At 36.3% G+C, this 27,315-nt stretch overlaps 1 long non-coding RNA gene across 1 annotated transcript in view; it reads right to left on the bottom strand.

Annotated features, from left to right (window-relative positions):
• The window catches only part of LOC306652077, a 126,467-nt gene extending 117,586 nt beyond the window's left edge, over window positions 1-8,881 (bottom strand). Inside the window, exons 1-3 of the long non-coding RNA XR_013761302.1 lie at window positions 8,648-8,881; window positions 7,956-7,998; window positions 6,883-7,088 (exon numbers count right to left, since the gene is read on the bottom strand). This is a non-coding gene — a long non-coding RNA (uncharacterized lncRNA). The remainder of the gene's footprint in view (window positions 1-6,882; window positions 7,089-7,955; window positions 7,999-8,647) is intronic.
• Window positions 8,882-27,315: the final 18,434 nt, after the last annotated feature.

Raw genomic sequence — 27,315 nt, 5'->3', positions numbered from 1 at the left:
TTATTCTGAGTCTGAGTCTCTCAATGCCTCCCCTTCTAGAATCCTGTGTTCTGGAGCGACAGAAGATGCAGGCTCCCTGCACACTGCCATCTTGGATCACCCCATGAAAAGAACCTGCAGCGGGAGGGAGCAGGGCTGCCTGTTGAAGTCTCTGGCTGCCCTGCCCTGTTCCCAGTGGCTGCCTGTGGGTTGGAGCTCTCTGCTGGCTCCGTGACTTGTGGTGGTTCTATGTAGAAAGGCTCTCACTGGGCAGTCTGCTCCAAGAAGCTAAACTTGTAAGGCACCTGCCGTCGGAGGGAGCTGAGCTGCTTGGGGAAGTCCATGGCTGCCATGTCCTGTTCCCTGAAGCTGCCTGTGGGCCAGAGCTCGCCACTGGCTCCAGGATGTGGAGCTGGTTCTGTGCAGAAAGGCTCTCACTGGGGGGCCTTCTCTGAGAAGCTGGCCGTGTGGGAGGAGCCCACCGCCGAAGGGAGCAGGGCTACTTGGGGAAGACTCTAGTTGCCCTGCTCTGCTCTGAGAAGCCGCCCCTATCCGGGCCTGCTACCTGGGCCAAGCTTCACCCAGGGGGGGAGACTCATCCCGTGGCTCTACTTTAGTCCGAGTCTCTCAATGCCTCCCCTTCTTGAATCCTGGGTTCTGGAGCGACAAGAGATGCAGCCACCCTCTAGTCCGCCATCTTTTATTGCCCAGAACTTTCAATTCTTGAAAGTATCCTATCAGTTTGAGAGGAAATGAGTGTTTTTAATAGGCTTAAAATCTTTTATTGAAACAAAATATTTTGCTTTCTTGATAACACAACAGATTTCTGTTTGTTTAACCTCCTAGCAGTCTCCTGTCTGTGCTGTCATGGGAATTTACATAGTTAAAATTTCTGAAAAATAGCTTTAGAAATAAATATTTACCTTGAAGGGTAAGAAATTCTTAAAATGTGTTTTTTACTTGAACCTTTCACTACCTGTAATTCTACTGATTTAGAAACATTCTGTCTTCCACAGTAACAAAGTGAAAGAAAATAATAAGTAAATAGTAATAAATAAACTAATAAATAAAAAAGATAGAAAATAATAAATAATAAATAGCAGGAAGGAAAATAATAGCCAGTTGTTACGGAAGCTTCTTTTTCTTTTTAAGGAATTAATGTGCAAAGGTTTTAAAATGTTTGAAAACCTGGGTAAAACATATTTTTGATTTTTTTTTTTTTTTTTTGGTGCTGGGATTGAACCCAGGGTCTTTTGCTAACAAGGGAAGCACTCTACCAACTGAGCTATATCCCCAGCCACATATTTTTGATTTAACATTATAATTATTGTTTCATTTAATTGCTCAGTGTTCTTCAGTCTTCACATACCATTACAGGGTAAGCACCTTTGATTTTAATACTAGTGATCCAAATCTTAATTTGAAATAAATCACAAAAAGTAAATTAAATTCTTGTTTTATATTTCTGAGACACTTTTTGGTCTTATAAAAACATGGACGCTATGTGTATGTAACTGAAATTCATCTTTGCCACAAGAATATATAATACAGGACATTGTGGAGTTTTCTTTGCAAGATGGATCTCAGCATGCTTAGAGATTATAAATTTAGTTATGACTCTTTATTGTTCTTCGTTGTTACCCTCTTATGATACTCTTGCTTGTTCTCCCAAAATATGTTTTATAGGGTACATATGCAACAGTTTATAAAGGAAGAAGTAAGCTGACAGAGAATTTGGTGGCATTAAAAGAGATCTGTTTGGAACACAAAGGAGGCAAACCCAGTACAGCTCTAAGAGAAGGTATATTTATTTAGACTATTTTAAAACCAAAGCTGTATAAGAGTAATTTTAAGAAATAAAAGCAGATAGAAATAATATGACTGAATATATAATTAGACCTTTAAAACTATTTTCTGAAACTAACATATTCAATAGAAAAAAATAATATTCTTAATGTATAGTGAAATACTATGAAGTCATTAAAAGTACTGACATAGATAAATATCTGATAGGGAAAATTTACATATTGGTACATGGGAAGCATGGTAACTGTAAATTAGTGGCATATATTAAATATAAAAAATAAAAAAACTGTATATAAACATGTCATGATGCCATTATATTTAAAAAGTGAATTATTCAAAATTGGTTTGATTCAGATATGTGGTAAATGCCTTCAATCCTGGTGGCTCAGGAGGCCAATGCAGGATGGCATGTTTGAAGCAAGCCTCAGCAAATTAGCCAGACCCTGCCTGAAAATAAAAATTGAAAAAAAGGAGAGGTGGTTTGGATGTGGCTCAAGTTCAACCTCTGGTACCAAAACAAATAAATAAATAAATAATATTTGAGGCAACTGTTTAGCAACATAGCAGAAGAAAGCCTACCTTGAACTGTATATAAATTAATCCCAGAGGCTCAAAAAGTTAACATTAAAGAAAAAAAAGCAGAAGATGCTGAGTTGTAATATTAGAGATGACCTTATGTACTATAATATCAAACAGAATATCATAAAAATGGGAAAAGTTGATACCTTCAGTTTTTCTACCATTCATCCGCTTAGCAAATTGCTGTTTTTAACTTAAGAGAATATTATAACAATTGATTTATATGTTAAAATTACTTCAAGTTTTTATAAATCTGTCTTTCCACAGATTAAACAATCGGCTTTCATTTCTGTTTTACAGTTTTACTCTTAAAGAATTTAAAACATGCAAACATAGTAATCTTACATGACATAGTTCACCAAGATAATTTTTTTTGACTCTGGTCCTTGAGTATCTGGTAAGCATTTAAAAATACTCAGTATTTTATTTTTCTTTAGTAATAGAAAGACATTTTTTTAACAGCACCAGGACCATCACTGTTTATTTATTGGTATTTAAATTGATTAGGTGGTATATTCTGTATCTTTTCCTGACAAACAATTTTCTTTAAAAAATGTATTACTATTAAGTTAATCAGCCATGCATTCTGAAAACTGTTGTAATGTAGTAAAATGCTGAGATTTTTCAGGGATGACTGTGGGAACATCATGAGTATGCACAATGTAAAGGTATGTTTATTGTGTAATGTTAAAGTGTAAAGAAAATGAGCTGGATTGCACAGTGAAATATACCAACCTCATAACCAATCTTTGGAATTTTCTGTTTGGCTTATTTACTCAACTTCTGTTTAATATACTACAGCATTTCCAGAATCATACCTTTTTGTAAAACTGCTTCATTTTATAAGTCTTCTAAAAATATTTTTGATATTTTATTTCACATTATTACTGATTGTTCTACATGTGTATAATAAATCTGTAGGTATATTTAACTTTCTGGAAAAAATCCAAATGATGAGTACATTTTGCCAAAAGGCACCTTTAAATGGTGAACTCCCCTAATATTTTAAAAATGGTATTAAATTATATAATAACAATGACTTTTCAGGGTTATTTTTTATGAATAATGGTTATAAATAAGGCCAGAAACATGTAGGTATTGTGATTGCCTTGCCTGAAGTAACTATCTGTATTGTCAGATGGAATAGTAAGATAATTGTGTTTTTGTAGTACATCTAAAAATTCAAATAATGCTAAAGAAATTTGCTATCATAGTCAGATACAGAAGAAACACAGAAGTTATTAGATAAATGAAAGCATTTGACATACTTATGTTCTTATAGACGTCTTTGTTCTGAGTGGTACCTTTTACATTTTCAAAGATTTTATTTGTCTAAAGTTCAACAGTTTATAGAAACCTATTTTGAAAATAGGGTGTTCCATCTTGTGTGTTTGATACCTTTATAATTCTGTAGATAGTAAATTAGTAACTTCAAACTCACATTTTTTAAATAGTTAACTTGGTAAATATAAAGGAAAGTCAGTTTCTTTCATTGAAAGAGAGGTCTGAACATATGGCTAGCACATTGCTAAGAATTTTAGAATAAGGCTTTACAAGTATTTCCATATACATTTTATGAAGATTATTTTCATCATAGTTTATATTTTTCTTTGCAAGTTGTGTTTGTAGATCTTCTCAGTTTTTAAATTCTGTTTTTTCTGCTATTATATTAGCACTAATTTGGAAAGCAAATAGTCTTTAAATATCATAACTTGACAGAAGTTTGAGAAGTCTTTTAAGTCAGGTCTAAATAATTAAAAATATTTCATTGTTTGTTATAATTTCATTTAATGTTTTCCAAATGTAAAATTTAACAGGATTATATTGAAAGGTAGCTTTGCTCAACACTGAAACCCCAATACCATCCAATAGGAGTATATTAAAGTAGTAACTTTAGAGTTTTCAAAAATATAAATAAATATGTGGAGTCTTAAGACTTCACAGCTTACAATTTATTCAGACCAGGCATTGTGGTGCATTCCCACAACCCAGCTACTTGTGAAACTGAGGTAGGAGTATCACAAATTTGAGGCCAGTCTGAGCAATTTAATGAGACCCTGTTTCAGAATTAAAATGCATAAAATTTGGGGCATAGCTCTGATATACAGGACTCTAGAGATCAATCCATACTACACCTCTCAAAAAAAACCACCAGAGGCATTTCTGCCATAAATCACCTGCTGCCTTCTCTTATTCTTGGTATTCAGATACTGTTTCAGATACTTGTTTGTTACAAGTGAACCAAAGTTACCTCTTGAGTCTTCAGTACTTAAAGTTCTTTTTGGTAACCCCAGAAAATCAAGATGTGTTCCACATGTCCCTTTTCACCATAATATACAAAAAACCTCTACCATTAGCTTTATAGGAATTGCTTTCTTCAGAGAACTAGAGTGCATTACCCCTTTTAGAAACTGAGTAGGAATTGCTAAATGCAAAGTATCCAGGAGGTAGGTATTAAAAGATGATTGGAGGGGTGGGGGGAAGGGAAAAAATAACAGAATGAATCAAACAACATTACTCTATGTAAATTTATGATTACACAAATGGTATGCCTTTACGCCATGTACAAACAGAGAAACAACATGTATCCCATTTGTTTACAATAATAAAAAATAAAAAAATAAAAAGTAAAAAAAAAAAAAAAGATGATTGAGTTATTTTTATAATGGGTAATTTGCCAGTGTATGCAGCCCCATTCTCTCTGACACCTGAGACTTTACATAAAGCCACCAAGTCCAATGCCACATTTAAAGGTGCTGACACAGGTCAGATTGTTTTTTTAAGGGAGGAAGTGCCTGTGTTTGATTGACATACTGGAATTTTGTAATCAAACTATAAGATTCAGTAGTATAGAGGATATGTCTGTTTAGACTGTTTTCTCTCATAAATGAACTATTACTATGAAATTAAAATTTTCTTATATTTATATTTATTTTCATAGACACTGTTGACAAAAATGATAGATGCTTCAAATTGAACAATAAATTAAAATTGAGAAAACAACTCAAAATGGAACAGGCATTGTCCTTAAAATGATATAATTTCATGTTTTTTTTTTCTTTTACTATTCTAGACCACTTGCTTTTCTACTAACAATAGCTTATGCTAATGTCAGGGTCTTAAGCCCCCTTGCTCTTCTCAACCAGGGACAAGGGAAGGGAGCCCTCCCCAACAAGGTCAGACCAGAAAAGGTAGGGCCAACTGATCGCTGGCACCCAGCCCTCCAGGCAGAGGACAATCAGACAATTCAGGGAGACCAGTCGCAGCAGGAACTCATTTATTGAGGAAATCACACAGCTTTTATATAGTGTGGAGGCTAGGTGGGAATCAATCAGCTTAAAGGTCAGCAAGGCACTGGGGGGGGGGTGTTCATGCAGGCAAGAGTCCCAGAGGACAATATGGCAAGCACGAGCTGATCACATTCCCAATACTGTTGTTAACCAATCCCTGATAGTGGTCCGATTTATAGTCATTAACTTTTGAAACCACCTTTGAGGCCTTGATCTTGCTCACTTGCCAGGGAGTAAGGAGTCACCCTGAGTTAGCTAACGTGTCATTAGTCCCAACAATGCTAATACCAAAGTATATCTTGATTTCTGTAAGATTAATTTTTACTTATTTGCTTTTGCAGTTGTTTCTATAGCAAATTCTATGTGGATTAACTTATTGCCACACAAGAATGGTGTTGCATCAAGACTTGAAACCACAGAACATTCTCATTAATGAAAATGGAATTTAAAGCTAGCAGAGCTTGGTATGGAAGAAATAATATTTATAAATTCCTCCAGGTGGTTAGGTATAAAAGAACAACCATTGTTATAAGGTGTTATCACTTTCATATTGTTAGGGGTTGCTGGCTCAGTTGTGGCTCGCTGGTAGCTCCCAGAAAAAACACTCTGCAGATATGAGATCTCATGCAAGAGTCTTTATTTACGGGGAAGGATAAGGTCCACTTGAGGTGGAAAAAAGAAATAAAAAGAAGAAATGGCGTACAGCTTCTCCCAGATATTGGAATTTTATGGGCTGGGAGGATCCAATCACGGTGAAGAATTCTTGAAGACTGACTGATGGACCAATAACATGTTAGGACATAACGTGGGAGGCAGAAAGATGAGGGCAGCATAAGCTGGAAATTCCTGTAACGTAAGAGGCGGGCAGAATGCAGACTGACAGGTGGTGGGGAGGCTGGAAATTCCTGTAATGGAGGAGGTGGGCAGAGCACAGATTGACAAGTGGTTGGGAGGCGGAAAATTCCTGTAACGGGAGAGAAGGGTGGCTTTATACCTTACATTCCCCCATTTCCTTTTTTATAAAAAAATAAAAAATCTTCCTCTCCAGTTCTTTTTGAAGTCTTCTCTCTCCTTCTTGCCTAGGTGACTGGGGTTGGTTTTGCAGGTGAGATGTAAAAAGTTCATTCTCCATCCAGGCTTCCAAAGGCAGATGATTTTCATGAGCTTCATTTTCCTTGATCTGACTGATCCCCTATTTCTACACTAACTGCCTGTTCCCAATTCTGACTTCATTTACCCCTCTAATACTAGGAACTCCTTCACTGCTGTAGGGAAAAGGGGTGATGACCAATCTGACTTCTTCGAACTGGAAGTGGGCAGCATGGGGCAAGCAGTTTGTACGTTCCTTTTCAGAAATTGGGCCAATTGAGGTGTTTATGGTAGAAGTCCGGTTGGGGGAGAGCAGGCTGTAAAGGCATCTGGGGATGGGTGCTTCTATGTGAGAAGAACAAAAAGACATGAGTACTGAAATGAGATTGATACAATATAAATGTTGCAGGATCTGGAACATGCAATGCATATTACAAAGATGACAGAAATTAGTAATTCCTCACCAGGGGGTGGAAGAACTGAGAAGTTGTTCCCATAACAAGGCCTAGCAAATGCTGGAGAAGACAGGCTTTTATTTAGGAACTTTAACATTGTCTAGGTTATTCAGTAGAAGTAGAGATACTAGAAAACATAGATTAAGCCTACCTGTGTTTGTAGGCCTTAAACTGACTTTTTAAATGCCCACGAATGGCTATACTTTGGTTTTAACTGATTTGCCTGGTGTTTAAGATCAAGCAGGTTAAAGTGACCTGTTCCTGTCTGTTGAAGAGTCAGCTGAGTTTCCACAGGGGTCACTCATAGAGAACTTAAGAGCAGCTTTTTAGCTCCATTAGTGCCATTTGGTTAGGCAGGGTCTTGATGAGGGGGCTTTCCTTGAAAGCACTAGGGATGTGTCCCTTTTCCCATGACCCTCTGCTGCAACAGATGCACTGAGTGGCTTTTCCTTTAGTGGCCTCATCAATCGCCTTGGTCAGGAGGTTGTGTGACCCAGAGTTGCAAAGCTCCTTGGAGAAATCCACTTGTTCCCTGGGTTCAGGCTGACTTTGAGGGCAAGACCCAAATATGGACTTTTCTTGACCTCTCTATTTATTCTCTATCTCTAAGTTTAATCTTAACCATTAAGCAAGTCAGTCTCACCAGTCATAGAGTAAGAGTACTGGGCTTTAGCTTTAATGTTTATAACTTTACAGTTGTTTACCCCCTTTTATCTAATTGTGGTTTACATTAACTGTTCTATAGGTGATGGCTTACTATTCCAAGTTAATTTATGATGTTCACTCTTGAAGCAGTACTTCTGCAAAATATTGATCAGGCAACAATTAGAGTTTACAAGAAAAATACAAAATGGAATCAGCAGTAAAATATTCAGTTTGTGCCATAGCTATCACAGTACAACAAACATCAGACTTTTGAACACAACTTTAAATGAGTTAAAGTCCGGCATACTTTGGAGCCATTGTAATGTATAGCAGGGTGGTGAGGCAGAGCCTTATCTCAGGTAAGGTGGGGCTTTTCAGTGAGGGGCAAAGGAGTGTATAAATGCAGATTTTGAAGATTAAGCTGAGATCATATGGAGCTCTGTTCTCTAATGGAAATGCAGATCCAAAGACTTATGTCAGCAATTCCAAAGTTACTGTAAGGTAGGCAGGAACCAGAGAAGGGAGCTGATGAAACACTGGTTATCTAGCAAAAGAATTCCTTCCTGCCCAAGAGCTGTGTGCCTGAAATTAATATACTGCCACAGCAGTAAGGCATCTTGTGACCTTGCACAGGAGCACTCCCAGACACCAGGCATGCCACAGCCATGAGGTCATGAGAGAACCCAATTTCAGTCACTGTTGTTCCATTTTTGCTACTGCACATTACACTCTTTCTTAAATGTCATTTTACATATACCCTACTGATGACAGGTCCTATAATAGAACATTAAATGATAGGTTTACCATTACAGACAAGTTTAATTTGGAGAACAGCAGGTTGATAAATTTTCTGCTTTAAAGGCTTGCATACCTGGAAAATATGAACACATTTAACATACAAAGAATAATGTTTTTAAGTATGTTACTCCATGGAATAGCTTTATAAATTAATCAGATGTCTCTAACAAACACATTTGAGTAATCCCATACATGTTGCTTATTGTAGAAAAACCAAGCTATCAGACAAGTGTGCCAACAGTATTTGCCGTCTCTTTCCTGTTGAAGAAAAGTCCTAGAAAAATTAATGTTAGACATTTTATAATCATTAATATATTATTAGGGTGACCACCTAGAGACTTGTGAGTTAATTTTAAGGACATTCTACTTCTATCAGTTTACCCAATTTAAATTGAACCTCATTAAATCACGTGAATGAAAAATAGTTGGATCCGTTTTTAAAATTTTAATTTTTATGCATGCTTACATTTAACACAAAAGCAAAGGCCTTGTAATATTTATCTCCATTGCAATGTAATGGATGTTCAAAAATAACTGTAGAGTTGGATAAAAAGAACTGATCAAAAATTATTTACCTAGGTATATAGGATCAAAATTATGAGCTCAAAAATACAGCATTTCTTAGAAGAAAAATGATAATGCTTATTAATTAAAGCATGAGAAAATGAGAAGGAGAGAAAATTTGAAAGGATGAAAAATATTCTGAGTTGTAGCCCAGGAGAAATTTAAAATGGACACGTTTTTATTCTTGGGTTTGAAACTGGTCTCCTCCTGCACCTTTCTTCATTTACATTTCAATGTAACCCTTGACTGAGATGTGAATCTGAAAGGGGCTAGTAGGTTTGGAGGGCTTGAGCCTGCAGGGAGAGCCCAGAAGCAAGAAAGAAAAAACTTGAAAATAAGGCATAAGCCAAGAGAACATGTTCAGGTTTTACTCCCTCCACGCCAGCCACCTCCTGTAAAGGAGCTAGAATATGTGTACAAGACCATGTGGTGGGGGGACTTGGTGGGCGGAATGGAGGAGTGGAAGGAGAAACAGAATGAGGCAAAGGAGAGGAATGAACAGGAGCTTCTGCAGAAGGAGGCCTGTAAGGAGATGACTCATCAGCTGGATTAAACTCAGAAGAGAAAGAAGGATTAAAAGGGGGAGAAGAAGCCAAGAGAACATGTTCAGGTTTTTGAGGAGAGCAGAGACTAGGTTTAGCATGAAAGAAAGGAAAAACACGAAGGGGAAAAGTCTCTTTCCATTCACCAGGTCGCCCACATATGTACTTAATTATATCTAGTATAATTAGGCATAAAGCTAGAATTTAGGGTGTCATAAATAGACCATTCTGACTTACTATCTAAAGGACAGTTTAGCTCTAATTCAGGGAACAGGTGAAGGTGTTTGAGATGGTTTAAACATCTCAAGGGCGAGTTTGCTGGGGTGGAAATCCTAGATCCCATGGTGAAGACTGAGACCCACCTAGCTAGTGATTAATGGTGTCCCAAAAACCATGTGCCAGGCAACGAGAAGATTAGTACAGAGGTTTGGTCATCACCAATATCAGTGTCTAACCAAGCATTAGCCAAGAGAGTTTGAGGACGTGGACAGAATTTCGAGCAAGACAAAAACATATAAAAGAGCCTCAAACCCTGAGAAAGAATCTCAGCACCATAAAATCAGGAATCTGCCCAGCAACTAGGACCAGCTATAAGGACCAAGGAGGTACCCCCCACACCTTGGCAGTCGTGAGAGCACTGGATATTATCAACGGCCACTTCTCAGATCAACCAAGACGTGTTTAAGTAGTCAGGGGGCCTGCCAAAGGGGAACTCACCAATTTTGGAGTCCCGTGTTGCATGCAAAAAATGGGCGTCCAGATAAATGGAAGGTGAGCCTGTATCCTCGGGTGCTGGGGCTATCCGATGGGAATTCGCTTGCTTTGTCAGTGGAAAAACCCATCTCGGGTTTCAGCACCAGATGTTAGGGGTTGCTGGCTCAGTTGTGGCTCGCCGGTAACTCCCAGAAAAAACGCTCCTCAGATACGAGATCTCATGCAAAAGACTTTATTTATGGGGATGGATAAGGTCCGCTCAAAGTGGAAAAAAGAAAATAAAAGAAGAAATGGCTTAGAGCTTCTCCCAGATATTGGAATTTTGTGGGTGTGAGGAACCAATCGTGGTGGAGAATTCTTACAGACTGACTGATGGACCAATAACATGTTAGGACGTAACGTGGGAGGCAGGAAGATGATGGCAGAATAAGCCAGAAATTCCTGTAACCTGTAACGTAAGAGGCGGGAAGAATGCAGACTGACAGGTGATGGGGAGGCTGGAAATTCCTGTAATGGAAGAGACGGGTGGAGCACAGATTGACAAGTGGTTGGGAGGCGGAAAATTCCTGTAATGGGAGAGAAGGGTGGCTTTATACCTTACACATATGAGTTTGGAAATTTTCTCTGAAACCTCTGAACAATAATTGGCAGAAATTTGTGGGTGGTTTGCATTGGTTGTTAGGAAAAATGCTAAAAGGCAAGGGTTTCCAGGTGTAGCCATGGACCCCAGGTTTCTGATACCCTTTCAGGGAGTGTCCAGAGGTAAAAATATATTTTCAGAAGTGTACTAAATATTATTTGCTTTTTTCCCCTGTGTTAATATTTGCACTGTTGATCCAGATGCAATAAGAATAAAACTGCTCTTTCCTGGTATACGTTCAGGCAGTGCCACCAAAGTGTATCATGGTATTCTTCACCACTGCACATTGTTAGAGAAAAAGTATCCGTTACACATAAAATATTTTGCCAAGCAATAAAATGCATTGATTTTATTAAATTTCCATCCTTGAGTAAATCAATAGTATTTTTGTGTTGTATACGTATGCTGAAATGGGAATTATATAAAAACATATGGACTTCACACAGAAATACTACAGTTATTGCAAGAAAAGGTTTTGGGTGATTATTTGAATACAAGGTGAACTAGCCCCTACCCTCCTTTTTTTTAAAAGGAATATCATTTATTCTAGGAAAAATGACCAAGAGACAAAGTGTGGTTATCCAGACTTAGATATTTGGCAGATTTTTCTTGAAATTAATGAATTAAGCTTGTCACTTCAAGCAAATCAATTGTAGGTATTTCTAGCCAATACTAAAATTCAGGTTTATAAATACAAATTAGATTTTGAAATTTTGGATATGCTGCTTTAAGTTTAATATCTTCCCACTATGTAGAAACTTTTCTGATGTGGTCAGTTGTGATATTAACAAATATAAGATTTTTTTATTTTGAATAAATATATAAAAATTTCAATCTATAACTCAAAAATAAATATTTTATCCAGCTATCAGCACCTCATATTATAGAATCATGTATGGTAAAATATTCATTTAAAGTGCAAGATAGACCAGTGAATTTTCACAAAAGTATGAATAGTGTATGGATATTATTTAAGTTACAATATAACCTTAAAAAGAACTTAATCTAATTCTAATATATCAAAGAACACTATCTACAAAAATTATAAAATAATATTAAAATGTTTCTCCTCTTTTCCAACTTCATATCTGTGAGATTTGATTTTCTTCATATAGCTATTTATATTATGATATGTTGTGATATGGAGTAAAGCAACATTTCACAAAGATAGAAAGCAAAAGCAAATATACAATACAGTTGTCTTCTATCAAAGTAGACTCTAAATAGTTTATTAAAATGTTAAAAAAACATTCTTAACTAATTTTTTTGGAAAAAAATCATAAAAAATGTTATTTATGCTAACATGAGAGGAGTTTTTAATGCATAACTAAATATTTTAATTTTTTCTCATATTTTATGGTAAACATCAGCAGTAATCTATATAAGTAAATACTTGGGGTCCTTAATAATTTTTAAGAACTTGAAATGAGTTTCAAGACTCAAGAATTTAAAATCCACCTCTGAAATGGTGTTCCTTTATATGCTTGCCACCATGATTGCATTTATTATGTGCTTAGTAATTTAAGTGGTAGTTACTTACTTATATTATTTTAGTTAATCTGATTTTAAGGGACTCGAAAGTAAAACAAAATTAGATGTTCTTTTTGTTTTGAGTACATTGTTTCTACTAGAGGAAGAAAAATAATTGTAGATTAGCTTTGAAAATTTTGTTACTTTATGAATACTTTGATAGAACTTAGTTTTTAAAAATCCATGCAGTTTTACAAAATTGAATTTTTAATTTTTCACAAATTATTACAATAGTTTCTCTTTTGGAAAATTTTAATAAATTTTATAAGTATGAGTATTTCAGGTATTACTCAATAATGGATTAAACATTTACTTTTTAAATGGTAAATTTATCTTTGACAATTTGTATACTTCTACTCAGTTAGTATTTTGCTATTTGTTTGAAGTGTAAATTACTATTGATATTTCCTTCCTTAGAAAGGAAATGAGTGTGCCACCTATGTTTAAACAAAAAATTACAAGTTATTTACATATGCTTGCATAGATTATACAATCATTTTTAAATAGTTTATATTGTTATTTCCCTTTTAATTGTTCCTACCCCTCCTCTCTTTGTCAAACTGCATTTACAGTTCTTTGACGTAATTGCAAAATGAATGGCTGTGACAGAGAAACATTCATGAGTATTTGAAATGAAAAAGGAATGTCAAGGACCATCAAAAATCCCCTTTTATCTTGGAATACTCTGAGTGCTTTAAATTTCGCCTCTATCTTCTTTAAAGTTAGCAAAGAAATTTTGTCTTCTCACAGACCAGTAAGAAATTCTGATTACTGCCAGGTGCATTTCATGCGTGCCTGCAATCCCAGTGGTTTGGGAGACAGAGACAGAATGATTGCAAATGCAAGAACAGCCTCAGCAAGGTAGTAAAGCCCTTAAACAATTTAACAAGACCCTGACTTAAAATAATAGCTCAGATGTAAAGTGTCCCTGGGTTAAATCTCCAGTACCAAAAAAGAAAAAAGAAAAGAAAAAAAGAAAAACAGAGAGAAAAAATAAATTCTTATTTTCCATGGGATAATATAATCATCTTTGTTGCTTTGGTTATTTATTTATTTTATTACATAGTAAATACACTTGGGACTTCAAATAAGTGAGGGTCAATTCAGTTTGAGTCTTTATACTGTAAGTTGTTCTTGATCCTTTTGAAAATTCTACACTTTTTTCATGACCAGTAAAAATCAGAGGTCTAGGAATTACAATATAGTCATTTTCATTAATGATAAAAATTGGCTTGTGTAGAATTGACACCACCATTTACCAGTGACGAGTTCTGTTGAAGTTTGAACACTAGAGAAGCACGCCATGGCAAGCATATTAAGCAGGTTTTATTTAAAACTAATAATACAGACTTCTCCCTGGAGGGAGAAGGGGGCCATGGCTGATGTTCTAAAGTCCCAAGAAATTAGCACACCCTACATCTTTTATAGGTTCAGGTCTCTTTTGTTCTCCAGTTCTCTCCCCTCTTATCTCTCCTTCCTGCCTAGTGACTAGGTCTAGTTTTGCAGATGAGATGTAAAAAGTGAGAAGCAGATGGGGCAGGGGGAGGGCCAAAGTGATTCAGCCAGGCAAGGGCCCAGGGAGCATTAATTAGCAGCTCCTTGCATGCAGTCCTTGATAAGGGCAGGTAAATTTGGTAATCAATGAGCTCTGGAGATCCTTAATGTTTCATTCTCCCAGGGGCAGTCTACAACTTCCAAAGGCAGATGGCCTTCATGGCCTTCATTTCCTGGATTTGACCTGATCCCCTATTTTTACACTAAATGCATGTCCCCAATTCTGGCTTCAGAATCATGTGACAGTTAGTTGAGTTTGAGAGATTGTATATTTCATTTCATACCAATACCAAAATTCTGATTGTAGACCAGGAACCTATTTGGACAAGCATGCTTGTTCATGATCTTCTCAGAAGCAGGAGAGTAAAGTATTGGGGGAACTACACCTGGCAACTTGCAAAGCTATAGGATAAGCAAATTTATAGCTCTGTCTTTAACCTCCTTACAACTCAGTCTTAGCATCTGAAAGATAAATCAGAAAGCTACCTTCCATCATATTAATTACCAAAAATTATAGAAAATAATTTGTTTTACTTATTTCTCAAAGTTGTGAGATTAATAGTAAAATTGATAATAAATAAAATGGTGTCAGCATTGTTCCAGTTACTGTTAGCCATGATTTAACTTTCTGGTATTGCTTATGCAATTTTTATCCAATTTAATAAAGAATTGATTTAAGTTTTTTGATATCTTTTATATTTTAGTCAGATATATAAAATTATGTGTCATAAAAAGTTATATGTAATAGTAATCTCAGCCTAAAAAAAGTTCTCTTGTTTGAAATAAAACATATGGTAAAAATAAATTTATTTTCTTAATCTACCTTTAAAAATTACTCTTTCTTCAATGATCAGGATTTAGAGGCTTAGAGATGATAATAACTCTAGTGCTAATGACATATAAAATTGGGAACTCTAATCTTCATTTCTGGATAATCAGTGTATTCCATATTAAATTGACAAAGGAATGGCAAATGTTTTGCATCATTTACAGCAATTAGTAACACTCAAAAGCAATGAGGTCTCTCTTAGTCTAAACTTTTTCATGTAACAAGAAGAGTACAAAATACATTGTAATTTCTATTCCATGGAAACCTTTTCTGAATGGATTTCTGCAAGGAAATTATCAGTAAAACTCAACTGGATTGTAGACTAATGACTTCAGGATATTCAATAAAAAAGTGGTATAGCAAGTAAATGTTAGAATTAGGTTAAAGGTGATAAAAGCTTTTAACTGTGGAAAGTAAAATTGTGTATCTCAGTGTAACTGACCTATTTTGGATTAATTTAATTTCAGCTGGAAAATAATTTTGGCAGTATGTCTTAAGGACAAAAGGAAAAAATCTTTAGGTTAGATTAAGATAAACTAAATATCTACACTTTATACCATATACATACAGCACATAAACGTAAGTAAAAATTTGTGGTCTTAGAATTATTGTGTTTAGATTAATTATGTAATGATATGCTGACACAAGACAAGATGTAGTCAGCAGAATTCATAAATCCAATTTTGTTGAAGCTTTAAGAAGCCATGGAGTAGCCATCTCAGTATCCCTGTGAATGGAGTCATGGTGAGGATAAGGACTAAGAAATCCTATATATTATTAATGGATTTCAGTATATTTAATTCTTTGTTTTCTTTTCCCTACTAAGGACTAGCCAGATTCATATCAGTTCCCATAAGATTTACTCAAGTGATATTGTCACACTATGGTATTGGCCACCTGATGTGCTTCCTGGTTCTGCAGAGTACTCAACACAGATTGACAAGTGGTAAATATATACAGATACAAAATTACTACATTTATAAATATTTGCTATTTTAAAGAGTCAAAGCATAAGCAACGAATAAGAATTCTGGCATGGTATCAAGATTATTTATGTTTAAATATCAATTTCATTTTCCAAATCACTGGCTTGTGCCTTAGATTCCACATTTAAGAAAATGGGAATATTTAACAATAGCTACTTTAATATTAGGTACATAATGCTAAGGCCAAATTAATTAAAATGTAAACAAAAATTCAGAAAAGTACTGATTGACACATTAATTGAAAGCAAAATTATTTTATCATTATTTAATATTCATCAAAATCTACCAGTTTTAAGTTATTCTAAAAATAATAATCAAAATACAATAACCAGAAAAAGTAAGCTCTGACAAAAGTTTAGAACAACACTTATATATAATAAGTAACTTATAAATAGTTGCTGTCAATTACTGAAATTATGTCATCTAGTGAAATAAAAGACAGTCTTAGGGACCTGATTCATCTGGGAGAGGGTAGTAAATATGGTGTGTTCTCCAGCGTCAACCCTGGGAGCAGGGCCCTACAGTCCCATGTGTGAAGAAAGGGGTGTGAATGTGGGGGAGAGGTTGCTGTGCGTATTTAAGCATAAAAGGGCATTTTGTAAATCTAATTGAGTTAAACTATTTTATGTATAAACTGGACTAAACAAATCTCTTTCCTTCTTGAGAAGAGGTACCTGTAACATTTTATATTCAAATGTTTGTTCTTCGCAAACTGAATGATTTCCTACTCTACCTACAAGAATGCATTATAAAATGTGAGGTTAGCAGTTCTCTGTGACCCTTTCTGGCACTGTACAGGTACTGAATCTGTCAGTCTGGGTCTCCAGGTTTCTATTATTTTCTCCTGCCTCTCCTCCCTTACATGCACACCAGTCTTCCTGTATTAGACATAGATGGAGACATTTTTGAACTCACCCATGAAAGCCAGAAATAGGTCAGCCTGGAAGTGAGATTGGGTAGACTAGTAACCTCTGTCACCAAACCTGGCAGTTCATAATCTTCTTTACCAAAAAAGTAGCCTAAAGGAAGAACAATGGTTCATGGTTTTTTCTTCTTCATCACTTCTCCTTTCTCAGTACAGAGCAGTTGATAGAATTTAAGATTCAAATGATCAAAGTACCATTTTTCAAACCCATTCTACTCTCTTGAATTCAACCTCAATAATTATATGTACTTCTTTATATATCTGTATTTAAAGTGTTTTTTGATGTGCCATATTTAAGGGTAGGTAACAAGATACATTTCCAAACTTGTTTTCATATGGAAAAAGTAATGTTTGGGTCATTCCAAGTAAATAAAAGAAAACCAACATACTGTCTCTAAACACCTCTCATCACAAAGTATTTATTAAACAAAATAATATCACAGTAAAAATGATACATATATGAAAGTGAATGAAGACTCACAATCACAGATAAGACATCTACAGGGACCAATTTTCAGGTTGTATAGTTCTAAAAACTTCAGCCATAGCACTTTAACACTGATCAAGCAAACATTAAAAGAATATGGTGGGTTTGCTTCCCTTTGGTGCCTATTTTGACTAAAGTACTTATTTTAAGAACACGACACAGCCTGAGGCACTGCTCTGAGAGTTATTCTCAATTTCTACAGTTGTCCATGCATAGAGCATTTTGATCTAACAAAAATTTCATTATCCCATTTGTAGTAAGTGGATCTAGAGTGTAGTTAAAGTACTTTGAGGAAGAACTATACCAAGAATAAGATTTCTGTTCATTTGAATATTTCTAATCAGCATTTAATTTTTTAAAAAAATTAAACTTTTAGTTAAAATTCTTGCCCATTGACTTATTTTAGTTTCTCTATAAGAATCTTGCATGTTGTATGTGTTCTTTTATTCTATATTTTTTATAAAACATTTAGTTATCAATGGACCTCTCTTTTATTTATTTATATGTGGTACTGAACCCAGTGACTCATACATGCTAGGGAAATGTTCTACTCCCCTACTGAGTTATACACTGAGTTATAACCATAGTCCTTATTCTACAATTTTTAATGATATTTCTTTTCCTAACAGTTTTGGAACAGGAGTTATTTATAGCTAGGCCTTATGAAAATGAAATTGGAATGCCCATTACTGTTCTACCGTCAATGAGTTCAGTGGTCCCAGACAATTCTCAGCTTCTTCTGCAAACCTGTCCTGATCAATAAACTGGAGGAGGGAAGCATTCTCAAAGGCCCATTTTAGCTTCTAGCTCGCACATTTCACTTTCAGTAATTTCCAGTTCCCTGAACCAGCTCATTTTATTTTAGTAAAGATGTAACTTTTATGAGAGAGTACCAGTAGTGTCTGTGGATTTTGGAGCCAGTCCCATTACTTTGCAGTTACAGCATACTGGAGTTGTTTAGTTTTTTTTTCCCTAAAATTTTGTGTCTCCACACAAGAGAGAGAAGCTTGATTCCAATTGAAAACTGTAAATTTCTAACTAAACCTAATTTTAGTTTCTGAAAATTCAAGTAATATGTTTTTGTAAAGTTCACTTTTTAGCCTTTTTATAATTCCTGCTATTTAATGCCTGGTTTGGATCAGTTATTTAGTCACATTTCAAGTTTGTTTCTGTTACTTATCAGTTAAAAGATTACAGTTAACCTAATCTTAAATGAGCACTTTCTAGTTCATTTATCTACTTTGGAACTTTCCTGCTTCATGTATAGGTTTGGTGCCACTGTAATGGTGCCTCATGATTTTTTTTTTTTTTTTTACAGAACAGAAAGTATTTTATCACTATTCTAAACTATACTATACAAAATAATCTCTTTGTTGTATCTGCAGGTAGTTCCACACATATGTGATTCCTGAAGAATTTTGCCAAGATTTCGTCCAATGTTATAATCAATTTAGTAAAATATAAAGCAGTTTATCATGTCTCAGATTCCACAAGCAATGCCTTCATAACAAAGTTTGATATTTGTATTATAGTACATTTTTTGATCCATCAAAAATTATGACTATCCTCACAAAAGTCCTACAAAATCACTTCTTTATTTCTTGAGTTCATCACCAGTGAGCTTTCAAAATATTAGGTTTTTAAATGTTAATTATTATTCCAGGTATTTAGAGAAACCCATCTCCTATTGAAAAATTAAATATATCATGTGGGTGTTATTTTTCTATAGGAAGAATCAGGGCTAATCTTTTGAAATAATATGCTCAACTGGAAAGTATAGCAGTCTGGATGCTATGGGATGCTGACTATCCATTTCAGATTTTTGTTAGGGATGTAAAAAAATATGAATATCTAAGTGGCTTCAAAGTTTAAAAAATGCTTTTGAGAACATTTTCTTTTTTGAATATTTATTGTCTAAATATGGCTTACTTTACTTTTATAAAAAATGTTACTTGGATATTACATTTATTAATTTTAATTCAAAAGAGATTCTAAGGCAATTCTTATACAATTGAAAGCTAAAAGGAAAAAAATGATATGAATATGCTTTTATATTTTGTCTATTGGAAAAAAAATACAATTTTACTAGAGAGTTCTTTGGTAGTAATTTTTGTCTTTCAAATATTTTTCTTAATACTAAAAGTATACAAATATTTTACATAAAATTGAATGCAAAGGAACATACAGCTGGTTATAGTGTGTATACAAGCACAATTCAGCATATGCAGAATTAAAGAGAAAAGAGGCTCACATTCTTATTAGTTCCACTGAAAACATTAAGAAAAGTTCTTCATTGTCAACAGGGTCTAATGCTTAAGAGCTAAGAGCATATAAAAAACAAAAACATTAAAATTCACTTAATGCAAAATGGATTTTTATATATACTTGAATATATAAAAGGTTTTTAAAATGCAAGCAAAAATGTAGACTATTCATGTTATGAAAATTGAAAACCAAATGGACAGATAGTTTTACAATGTCCTTCTTTTGACACTGGTAAACTAGCTCAGGGGGACAAACTTAATCAGTCAATGAGACTTTCATTTCAGCCAGATTGCATCAGAATTTTTGAGAGGTCAAAGAAAGCAGTACTGGAGAAGCAGCTATTTCCAGAAATGATTGGCACTGACATGTGAATTCTAAGCAGTGTGGAAAACTGCAGGGGACAAAAATTTTAAAATAATTATTTCAAATTTCCTAGGGAAAAAAATGGGGTTCCTTACATTCCCAAAGAGACCACAGTAGTTTGGTTCTCTCATCACCACTGTAATGGATCAATTGTCAATCCATTTTATAGAATGATTTACAGATGACAATTGAAGGATTACTTCTAGCAAAGAAGAATAAAGCACATATAATGTACTTAATTTTTCTATGACAGGCTACTAGAAAAAAGTACATAATTAAGATGCTACTAAAGCATATTCAAATACTCTTTTTTAAAGGTTCTAGGCTATCTAGGAAAGCTGATCTGCTGTAAATATTGAGAAAAAAATTTGTCAGACTCTATAAATCCATAATTTCTAATACTATATTTTGGAATTTGTCATCAGTTTTCCAGAGCACTAAAAAGATGTTTCTCAGTAAACTAAAAATGAGGATTGTTATCTTAAAACATTTAGAAGAAATATCTCCTTTAGAGTTGAAAATGTATTTTTAAAATAATTTTATTGGTTCTACTTAGTTACACATGATAGCAGAATGCATTTGATTTGTTTCATTGTGCACAAAGTTTGTTTTTTGTTATAGTTGTCAATGCATATTTATTTGTTTATATGTGGTACTGAAAATTGAACCCAGTGCCCCACACATGCTATACAAGCCCTCTACAACTGAGCTCTAAACCCAGATCCTGAAAAAATATTTTCATTGATAAATAATATCAAATTTATTAGAAAGATGATTCATAAGAAAAAACTTAGGGTAGAGATAATTTCTGTATTGATAGTAACTAAGATGATAAATAGCAAGATAAAAAAGTGAACATTTTAGTGACAAGTGTCAGTTCTGAAGCAAATCTATTGAAGGAGTTAAAATTTAAGTGCCCATAATTAAAGCACAGAATCTGTAGTCTAGCAAATGAACTTAGAAAAAGAAACAAAGAGGGACAGGCTTGAGGCCTGAACATACCTAAACAAGACTAAAATAAGACTGCCAAATAATCAGAAACTAACTGGCCATGGAGGATAAACAATCTCCACAAGGCCGTGGACCAACTGGTGTCACCCACTTTCCCCCTTCTTCCCTTTTCTTTAAGGTTAACTTGACCCCTGCTAACCAAAATAAACTGCCCTACCATACTGCTGGCATGTCAATTTGCACATACTACTTGCTGATGTAATCAATGTAGTCATGTGCCCACTTATGTTTGAATCAGCCAATTATGAGTTCCATGCCAAACTCCCTAAGTTTTCCTATATAAACCCCTGACTTCTGAGCCTCGTGGTCAACTCCTCTATGTCCTGCGTGAGATACGTGTTGGCCCGGAGATCCGTTATTAAAGTGCCTCATGCTTTTGCATCACGCTGGTCTCTCATGTTTCCTGGAGTGTGCCATCCTGAGACTCGAGTAAGGGTCTTCCTTTTGGGGGGTCCTACACTATCATCTGTGCTCCCAACTGAACAAGCTGAAGTAAAGGCTTCCAGTTAATACTTGACTACACCTAGATGTTTTATTGCCTAGGATCGTATATGTCAAAATGATATACTATAGTATATCTCTCTTGTAGCTTAATTCCTATTTAGTCCTGAATAAGTTTAAATATTAAACTTCAGCACTAAATATCAAACTATAAAGCCTGACACCTGTTAGAAGTACAATAAATATCTGTAGAACTAGTAAATATACTTTTGTACTGTAGACTATTTCAGTCAATTATTTTTACATGTTCTTTCTTGCTTATCAAGTGTTGTCATTTCAATTGATATCGAAGGGCTACAAATGAGTAAGGAGTTAAAGTTCTGATTACATAATGGTCAAAGATAATAAGCAGCAACACCTAGTTTTAAGCCATGACTAAAATTTATCTGTACTAAATTGCCCAACTTCTTACTTTGGAAGGGTTTAGGGGCTGTCTTAATTACTGGTTCAATTTATTCAGTGGTTTTTGGTATATTCAAGGTTCTTTTTCTTTTCTGGTGCTTTAAAATTTTAATTTTTTCTAAAATCTTATCTATTTCAACTGTGTTTTCAAATTCTTCACCTATGATTTATACTCTTTTTTTATGCTCTTAACCACTATTCCCTTTGACATGGAGTGAACAATGGAGGAGAGCAGGCCTTATATTTGTTATTGGGGACTATGCCATATGGACTATGCCAAGATGATGCCAGGCAGCCAGCCAGAAATTGTTTTGGTCACATAGGCAGTGAGGAAGTTAATTAACATAAGCACACTTGGGTGATTTGTCATTGGCCATATTCAATCAAGTCCATGCATACAATGCATGCATATATGTTCCCAAGTGCTCCTGATCTTGCCTGCTCATTTTGAACTTTACCATGTTTGGGCAGTTGGCTCCTAGCCTGATCTCAACTGGAATGGCCCCGCCCTCCACCTCCTGTAGGGAATATAAGCAGGCAGTAGGTAGAAGGATAAAAGAAGCAGCTAGCAGAAAGAAGAAGCTAGCAGAGAGAAGCAGCAGCTAACAGAGGGAAGATGCAGCTAGAAGAGAGAAGCAGCAGCTAGCAGAGAGAAGAAGCAGCTTAGATCATAGTACACGGGACACACAACTAAGAAACACTTCAGATAGCACCTAGTTCACAGGATGCGGGACCTACCTCTAAGAAGAAGCAGCAGAACTCTAAGAACAAATAGATCTCTGATAAACATAGCAAGCCTCTCTTTGTCTAAAACTTCCTCTAAAAGCAAAGTCTTTCTTCCTCTCAAAGAAGCTTCTCTTCCTCTAAAAAAGCAAGCAAGCAAGGAAGCAGCACAGAAATAGAAGTAGTTTATTTCCAGTCTGCCTCTGATAAGTGTCCGCACAATTGTTACTGTAGGCAGTAACAAATATCCATGGAATTGTTGCCACGGATGGCGGCAAATGGTGGCCCATATGGGGAGAAGGAAATCATACGGGGAGAGGGAAATCGGCAACAATTGTACAGGGAGAAAGAAAATCGTACAGGAAAAAAGGAAATCAGAAGGGTGGGGAAAGTAAACTTAGGAGCCTCACAGGAATAGGGCAAGGGAAAATTCAAAGTCCACCTCCGGGAGTATGTATGGCAGGGAAAGTAGGAATCTCGCAGGAGTTCCTGGCCAGAGCAGTTTAAGGGCGAGGGATAGTAGGAAAGTTCACAAAGGACACGACAGTGACATGCAAAAATGTGTGTATTTTGTGTTGCTTGTGTGTTTGTCAAATTCAAGTTAACAGAAGGCTGTCCTGAGAGACAGCAAAAGGACGTCCTATAGTAAATGAATGTGTTTCTCTGGAATGTGTGTATTTTTGTATTGTTTGTGTGTTTGTACTACTGTTAGTGTGGCCTTTGTACAGTAAAAGATGGGTTCAGAAATATCACGAAATCAGTCTGAAAGGATAATTCAAAAAGGAGGCATAAAAATATATTACAAGGAGAAGTGCTAGAAGAGATTAAAGAGGAATTTAACTGGGGTAGCCAAAAACAGGAAAGTTCTGGGGAGGAAGGAAACACTGGGGAGGAATTAAAAAATAAGGAAAACACTGCACAATCATATGTTCAAACTCTAGCAGAAATAATCCCAGGATTTATAGAGAAAAAGCTGCTCAATGTGCCACAAGGCGATCTTCATAAACAGGATCTAATAGCAACAGAAAAGAACTGTTAAAGAGAACAAAGTGAGGAATAATTGTGTGGTAGTGACTTAGAAAACAATTACTCAGAAAGTTTAAGAACAAGTGAAAAATGTAGGAGAAAGCTAAATCTGATATGAAGATCCCCAAAATTCATGGAATCTGCCCATAAAAGCTTTAATGAGGCAGTTATGACTGAATGGAAACAGCTATGCAAAACAGTTTATCTGGAGGACAATATCTGAATTGGAGAGCTCAGTGGCAGGAAATAGCTGTTGAAACTGCTTCCTGAAATGCAGTAGCAAGGTTTCCTGGTAGGAATGTTGAATAAGAGAAGGCCAATACGCTTCAATAGATACTCAAAATCAATATGATCCTGGAGTGTATGCACAGATACATACAGTGGCAAAGAGAAAATGTCCTAACAAAAGACAAGAGATAACTACAGTAAAATCTGTTACACCTCGTGCCCCAGGTCTTTGCCCAAAGTGCAGAAAAGGAAAACATTGGTCTAACGAGTGCAAATTAGTTATTGATGTTGAGGGAAAGATGTTACCAAATCATTTAAGAAATGGGCAAAGGGCTCTTCAACTCAGGGCTCACAAATGTATGGAGCCTTAGAGGGGAATGGTGTTAGACCACGAATTCAGATGGTTCCTTGACACAATCCTTTCCTATGGCCCTGAATGTTTCTTCTAATGATACTGCTGCAGTAGTTACTCATCAAGATACTATTATTCAGATTACATCTCAAAAATCGGCTCAGTTGGTGGAAATGGAAGCAGCTGTCATAGCCCTTGTAGAATTTAAGGAGTAACAAATCTTTTTGCTGATAGTGATTGCATCACTCGGGCGATTCCCAAATTAGAATTGGCTGGACCCATAGTCCCTCATAAGCTGATTTAGCCACTCACATGGTTTTCATCTTTTTCTCAGTAAAGAAAGCTGCTTATTTTCATCCTGTGTAACTCACTTTCTAATCCCTCATGTTGGTGCCTCACCTTTAAGGAGGGTCTATAAGTAAAGGGAAGTGCACTGATCAAAAGGTTAATGGAGTTAGTACTGAAATATGTAGAGAGGGTGAAATGATTATTTTTTCATATACTCCTGTGTGCCTAGCTCTTCCTTTTCTTTTTGTGACTTTTAATGAGAACTTCTCTAGACAGTTATTTTCACAGATCGCACAACAATGGACAGATAAATTCGACGAGCTAGTAACAAGGCTTTGACAACAAATCCTTACCATGAATGCCACTAAGGTGGAAGTCAAACCAGGAGGACTTATCATGCAAGCATTAGATAAACTAACACAATTCGGCACCAAATTTGGGGGACTCTTAAGTCCCACACTAATAAGCTTGGGTATGCTTGTGTTAATTCTATTCTACATTTACAAACGCCTCAAAGCCAGTCAACTGGCTTATAATGTGATCATAAAACAGGCCATGGCCACCCTTGGAGCAGGACAATCTCCCAGTATATGGCTTAGTATGCTGGATCAGTAGTCAAAGATGGGTAACCATGGGAAAACACTGTACCAACCTAAGACAGAAGGGCCAACCCTGCCTTGGAATCCTTTGATGATGGGTAAGGACAGGATGTTGATTCCCGAGACCTAAGACAGACATGATCCCTGCCAGCTTCCTTTTCATTTCATATAAGGAAGGGGGAATTGTTGGGGGCTATGCCATGCAGACTACACCAAGATGGCACCTGGCAACCAGCCAGAAGTTGTTTTGGTCACATTGGCAGTGAGGAGGTTAGTTAACATAAGCACATTCAGGTGATTTGTCATTGGCTGTATTCAATTAAGTCCATGCATACAATGCATGCACATGTGTTCTCCAGTGCTCCTGATTGTGCCTGCTTGTTTTGACCTTTACCATGATTGGGCAGCTGGCTCCTTGCCTGATCTTCACATAATTGGTGTCAGCCCTACCCTTCACCTCCTGGAGGGGATATAAGCCGGCTCTCCTCGAGCACTGGGGTTCCAGGTTCAAGGTTCCGGTTCCTGGGTTTCCTGAATCTACAATGAACCATTCCGAATTCAAGAGCCTCGCTATTCATTTGTCTCCTGCACCAAACTGACTCCGCTGGACAGCGTCAATTTTTATTGTTCAGGTTTTTTAATATTATGTTTGGGGTTTTTGTCCATCTTGTTGATATTTTCAATAGAATCCCCTTTCTGGGGTTAGGGCTTTAGATCAGTGGTAGACCACTTGCCTAGCATGTGTGAGGCACTGGGTTTGATTCTCAGCACCACATATAAATAAATGAATAAAATAAAGGTCCATTGACATATAAAATTATTTTTAAAAAATGAATCCCCTTTGGTTTTATTAGTCTTGTCTGTTGTTTTAAAGAGATCACTGACTTCTGCCCCTAACTATTTGGGTACACTCAATTGTCACAGTTCTCAATTAACCTGGCTTTCATGGCATGTTTCTCAGTCTTTTTTATTGGCTCTTTACTACTGTAATGTATAAAGCTGCTCCCCCCACCCTTTCTGTTGCAGCCATTTTCCTGCCTCCCAAATACTATCAGTCTGTGAACATCCTAGCTAGCTATTGGTTCATCAGTCAGCTTGTAAGTATCCTTCTCTGTTATTAGTCCCCTGTTAGCCTGGCAGAATTCAACTGCTTCACGGTAGCTACCCCACCATCTTTTCTCATGCTTCTCTCTCTCCTACTCACTTTCTCTATCCTCCTCACTTTTCCACTCTCTCTAGCAGGTGACCTTTCTCATTCCCTTTCTTTTCCTCTCATTTTCTTTCTTACCCTGCAAGGTGACACTTCATTTGCTTAATAAACTCCCTTACGTGATTTCCCGTGTCCGATGTGGTTTTTGTGGGATCCCTTACATTGGTGCTGCGACTCAGATGGGTCCTTCCACTGTGTCTTAAAACTGTCTCTTAAGCAAGTGGAAACCCATTTGATGCCCCACTGACCCCCCAGACACAGCCCCACCTTCCATTAGCCCGGATGCTCAGCTTTTTGCATGGAACACCGGACTTCAGATTGGTGAGTTCCCTTAGAGAGGTCCCCACTCTAGACCACTTAAACACACCTCTGCTCACCTGAGAAGCAACCATCGAGTGTCTGGGGCTCTTGAGGCAGCTGAGGTGTGGGGGTACCCCCAGCCACAACTTTTGTAGTTACAGCTGGCTTATATAGTCAGTCTTATCTACCAGGTGGATTCCTGTTTTTATAGTGGAGATTCTCTCTCAGGGTTGAGACTCATCCTAATACTCCCACTTGCACTCGCACTCAAAAACCCTGATATCAGGTCCTCAACTCTTCTTGGCTTTTGCCCTGCACAAACATTGGTGCTCTTGTGATGACACAATCAATGCACTGCCCCTCATCTCCAGCCCAGTACTCTGGCCTTGGATGCCCTGGCCACAGAATCGGCTGTATCAATCCCCACCATGGGATCTGGGTCCTCCAATCTGGCAGATTCAAACCTGGGAACCCTTCGCCCTACCCCTGACTTAAAACCATAAAAATTCATTTGTGTAATGGCACACAGCTTCCATGAGCAAGCGAGCATATGGAAAGGGATTCCTTATCTTCACGTCTCTTCTCTCTTGCTTCTTGGATCTTCCTGCAGTCTCAGGCCCCTCCAGCCCTGTTTC

Source organism: Sciurus vulgaris (genome assembly GCF_902686455.1).
Source record: "Sciurus vulgaris genome assembly, contig: HiC_scaffold_632_arrow_ctg1, whole genome shotgun sequence".
NCBI classification, from domain to species: domain Eukaryota; kingdom Metazoa; phylum Chordata; class Mammalia; order Rodentia; family Sciuridae; genus Sciurus; species Sciurus vulgaris.
Note: the sequence above shows the minus strand (reverse complement) of the source record. Positions and strands in the feature narration are given on the sequence as shown.